This window comes from Hipposideros armiger, unplaced genomic scaffold (assembly GCF_001890085.2).
Source record: "Hipposideros armiger isolate ML-2016 unplaced genomic scaffold, ASM189008v1 scaffold_1041, whole genome shotgun sequence".
Lineage (NCBI taxonomy): Eukaryota > Metazoa > Chordata > Mammalia > Chiroptera > Hipposideridae > Hipposideros > Hipposideros armiger.
Window position 1 is genome coordinate 472712 of NW_017732391.1, and position 5366 is coordinate 478077.

At 40.1% G+C, this 5366-nt stretch overlaps 1 long non-coding RNA gene across 1 annotated transcript in view; it reads left to right on the forward strand.

Moving 5' to 3' along the window:
- Nucleotides 1–1779: 1779 nt before the first annotated feature.
- LOC109376046 (uncharacterized) overlaps nucleotides 1780–5366 on the forward strand; it is a 28242-nt gene continuing 24655 nt past the window's right edge. Inside the window, exon 1 of the long non-coding RNA XR_002122685.1 lies at nucleotides 1780–1908. This is a non-coding gene — a long non-coding RNA (uncharacterized LOC109376046). The remainder of the gene's footprint in view (nucleotides 1909–5366) is intronic.

Sequence of the window (5366 nt, forward strand, 5' to 3'; positions counted from 1 at the left end):
TTTTTTTTTGCATTTTTTTATTTGTACAAAATCCACTAGAAAACATCACAGATCACAAATAAAACATGCAGAGGAACTCTGCTGACTACCTTAGTGAAATGACAATATCTCCAACATACATTTTTTAAAATTCTTCCAAATTATTAACCTTGGGGTCAAAACTGCATAAGTCAGGGTTCATGTCTCCAGCAGCTTTCATTGTCAAAATTATTTTCATAGGAATCAGTTTCTGGGTAAAAAAGCACAGAGCAACCTGCCAAAGAGCTTTCCTTAATGGCCAGAATTTCAAGGATGAGGACATCTTCTTAAAATGGCTGTTTCTCCTGTTAAATTGCATCCCATCTCCTTTCCTTGTGAGGACAATGAGGGAAAATTACAACCCTTGGAACACACTGGACACATTTTCAAAGCCTTTCTGGAGAGTTTCCAAGTATTTTTTAATTTTTTCTCCCAAAGATGTTGTAAGTGCAAACCCTTATGGTATGATAAGTCAGCTCTGGAGCAGCTTTCTGTGCTTAGGGGAAAGGAAAAGAATGAAGGCGACAGGAGCTTCCTAAGACAAGGTCATGAAGGGGGTGTCCTGGGAACCCCTCCCCCCAGAGTGTCAAGGCACGTTCTCTGACACTAAAGAGAACTTCTGAAGGATAGGGCCTTGTTTAATTTCTCTTGGTGTTCCCAGTACCTAGCAGAGTCTCTGACCCCTAGCAAGCATTCAGTAAATATTTGGGGAATGAATGAGTGGCTGGAGCTGGGATTTAGTTATTATACCTTGGATGCAAAGTGAGCATTTGGCCTCAATAACAAAGAAAAATATCTTGAACTGGGACACTAGATTGGAGCAAGGCAAAGAAGAGGCATTCAATGCGAAGTCATTTGAAATGCTTTTAGCTGGAAACCTGTGTAGTCTCAGAGTCAGGAGCAAAGATGAGTCACCAGGCAAAGGTCAAAAGGATTTAGCTAATTAGGCGGCATTCTGAGTAGCAAGCCAAGGAAGTTACCACTTTTAAGTTATTGTTCAACCTAATTGGAAAAGGTCAATAATACTAAAAGATCTGATTTCTTTCTTAATAGCTTATCTGTGTTATTCCAAAAAGCAGAAGCAGCCTTGAGCAAAGCTGTGAAGTAGACCTCATCTCCCTTTTGTCGTCTCCTGTAGTCAGCAGACACACTTCCATGAGCCTGGTGGCTTGATATTTTTACCACTCACCTGCCCCTCACTTCCCAGGGCCTTCCTGGAACACCTCTTGCTTCGGGCTTTTCCATCTTAAATGTAACCGTTTTGTGTCTCAGTCACCCATGCTCTGTATTTGGCTTGTGAGAGCTGCCTAATTTGTTAATCTGCTCATGTGTTCAGAGAGGTCATTGATGGCAAATTCAGGTAAAATGTCTTGTTTATTGGGGCCTCCTGGAGACAAGGCCTCTACCCAATGGAATATCTCTAATCATGAAAAATTTTCAAGTGAAGTAAGGCCACCGGGGAGAAGATCATGGGGCAGGCTGAACTTTCGCTGCCCTTTAAATCACACCAGGAGGGGCAGCCTCTGTTTCTGTCTGATCGGAAAACCTGGCTATCAAGCTCTTTTAAAAACAGCAACTGTCCTCGTTGAATCAACATTGCAAGACCTCTCATTGCAAAACCTCAGCCCCAGACCCGTCAGAAAGATAACGGTTGCGTTGGCTGATATTTTTTCAAAAGGATGCCTGAGTCATTTCCCTTTAGGCCCTCTGACTCTTTCATTTCTGGTTATCTCAAATACTTCTTATAAATTAATAGGTGAAAACATACATCAGTGACCAAGTCACACCTCGTTGCCAAAGGAGGGACACATGTCACAATCCCATGAACAGTCTGAAGGTGGTTCTGTCTACAAAGCTCTACAAAGTACTAGGCTTCCAAGTGAATAAAAGGTAAGTGTTGGTGACTATTACATAGGCCCACAAGTTTTACCCATTTTTCCTTTCCTGTTGCCACTATTGCTACTTTATATCTTTTTCAAAAACAATATAGAGTATAAGTGAATTCACAAAAATAGGTATCCACAGATGTACATATGCACATCCATCCCTACATATGTAAACTCACTATTCTTAGAAATATTCTCAAAGGAAGCTGCCTTTTAAAAGTCTTCCCTTCAAAATAACAAAGTAGGTTAAAGTCTTTGTTGCAAATTATATTAATAATACTTTCACATATTCAGCAGGTAGGTCTATAGAAAACTCAACCAAATAGATTTTTCCCTCTTGAACTGAATCACAATAATAACAACAAAAAGACACTAGCCCTGATAAGGGATAAACTTAAACCAAACTCGGGCACTTCACAGAGAAGATANCCACTTGTATACATTTTTTTGGCACCCCCGGTATTTTCCAAACCATAAATCAAAACCTAGCATGTCACAGAGGATTAGTGTATGACTCCTGTGACTGTCCTTAGGCTGTCTCAAAGGTAGCAGTTTGAATGCCAACATATTGGCCTTTTGGGGCTATGACAGAATATTGGACTCACTTGAAAAATTCAGGCACTTACGATATTCATTCATTTGGCAGGAGGGCAAAAGGTAGCAAATAGGGAAATCTTTTTACAATGGAAACCCATAGTTACCATCTATAAGGGTTACTCCCTTGTCCTTATTTTGATCTGAATAGTAAAGAGAAAACTAGTACAGGACCCTGAGTGTCCATAATCACTCCCCGAGCACCAGCGGTCATGGGTAGGACTACCAAAGACAGTGACGACTCCCTAACTCTATCCGTCTTCTGTCCCTCAAAAGAGGCAACCATCTATGGACTGGCTATAGTCTCCTTTTCATCCCAGGTCATTTACAAGGACAGAATATCCCCCTGCGAACTTGTGATCTATTCAGTGTTCTCCAGGGTTAGGAATGAGAATGGTAGGGAATGATATCTGATGCAACAGAGCTTTGCCTTGAGAGTCAGTTTAGTATCATAGTAGGTGGTCTTGGAGTCAGGCTGTCTAGCTAGGTTCAAACCTTAACTTCCCCACCCATAATTTGGGCAGGCTCTCTTTGAGCCTCAGTTTTAGCAACAGTAAAGTAGAAATAATAATCAGCACGTCATCCCCTGGAATAGCTGTGGTGATGTAAGCAAAGAATCTGGTTCAAGCTAACAATTCAATGAATGTTAACTGTTATTTCTAGACAATGAAAACAATGTGGTAGCTATCAGCACCTCGGCATCAAACTGAAGCAATTAACAATCTTCTAGCTATCTCCTAGGGACTTGGAAAAGAATAAAAATATAGAGCATTCTTCCTAACATTAAATCACTTTAATATCTTAGAATAGAAAAATATAGAAATAGAAAATTTAAAAATAAGTCCATGGGCTGGTTTTCAATCAGACAGAAAACCAGAGAGAGAATGCTTTGGCCATTCGTCCTCTGATCTGGGCCTGTGGGTCCATTTACACACAAGCAGCCACATCCCATGTGGAGTCTACTAAACGCTCGGTCCCTAAAATGTGGAGATTTAGATTGCTCATTGGTTTTGTGACTAACAAGGCAAGTACATTAAAATACAGCATATCCAGGGCACTATTTCACCTGTTGGATTTGTAATACTAATTTTCCATTGAATTTCAAAATTTAAGATGTACACTTGAGTTGTAAAATTGTGGTCATTAGACTTGAATCCTGTTTTCTCATTTGTTTGCTTGCTTGCTCTTTTACCATGTGGACATCGGTTGGGTTTTTTGTTTTGTTTTGTTTTGTTTTCTTTAAATATAAAATAGGAAGCCTGAAAAAGATATACTCTAAAACCATCACTTTTTTAACCTTTCATTATTCTATGACTTCCTCAAATATCAAACTCCATATTACATTTTTAGCAATTAATGAAAATGTGTTTTGAGAAGAGGGAGTTGAGAAGAGACATGTCTTTAATACCAAAATTTATTTACTCCAACTTCAGGCAGTCTTTTCAGAATTACGTGAGCCACAAAATAAGAAACAGCCTCTACCCTCTGTGTCATCGCAAATAAGGTAGAAGCATGTTTTTCAAAAGCCAATGAGGGCAGCAGGGAGATTCCAGAAGTCACAAGACAGGGAGCAGAATCCTAGAAGCAGATGGTGTGGTACAGCGGAGGACAAGGAAAGAGAGAGGTGAGGTTGTTTTCAAATATTTAAAGTGCCCCTGTTCAAAGTGTAGGTATTTTCTAATCTTCACACACTGCATCCTGTCAGAAACTGTGGTAGCTTTTCATCTTCCCTGGTTCAGCTTTTTCTCACCTTCTTTCACACATCCGGTGCTTTTCACGCATATCGCAGTCAGACTGCCATGTGTGTCATCCATCACTACCCAGGGTGGTGTAGGAAAAGCAATCGGATTGGTGATTACCAATTACAGTTCTATAGAAGCTGCTTCTCCTCAGAGTCACCAGGCAGCCTGACCCTGGTGCCTCTTTCAGCAATAGGTTTCATTATCCCTAAGGTTGTAGCCTTAAAAATAATGATAATAAGCTCTGATACATTGCAGTCAACCATTTAACAGATCCCTTTTATTGAAAAATGAAAGGAAACATATTCATTTGAGAAAGCACTGTACTGATGTGAATATTTAGAGATTCTTAGCTACCTTATATATGGGATAACTGTCTTGAAACTGAAAACAAAAATTAGTTCAATCTATCAGCAAAGACTTATGAGTAGTCTACCATTCATGCTATTTCTTCAGCCACAATGGAGGGTATGATAGTTACTGTTCCTCCAAGAGTTTATGATTTAGTTGCAGAAGAAAGTAACATTGAAATAATATTTTTTTATTATCAGTTGTTAATAATGCAACAATGTAAAACTATACAATGCAACAAAATGTTTACTTGTCAATGGGTGGTAAGAGTTCAGAAGCAAAGCCACTGAGCACATGGCTGGCAGGGAAGGCTTCCCCTGAGAGCAGGGGTGGGGGTGGATGGTGGGGGTGGGGGTGTTGCCCTGGGCCTGGCCTGAGAAGGCATGCATGGTAGGCTTTCTTCTGGCGGGAAGGAGGCCAGACACCCAAGAGAAGCAAGATAGGGAGAATACCAGGGAAATCTCAGAGATGGCTACTTGCAAGGCACAGTCATAAACTGTAGGCTGGCTGAAGGTGAGGTTTCATGTAGGGGAGATGGTGATGGAAAGAGAGTGAGTTTAAGACAATTTGAAGAAACTGGAGTGCATTGAATTACTCTAATTATATTCTCTCAGCCAATAAAAAACTTGTTAAGCTCCTACTGTATACAAAGTCACTGTTGGGGGTGGGGAAAGGCAGTAAAACAAAACGGAAAGATCTCATTTGAGCTCAGGAGCGAGACATAAAAACAGGAAATGTTAACAATGCAAACTATACCAAACAAAACCAGAAAAAAAAA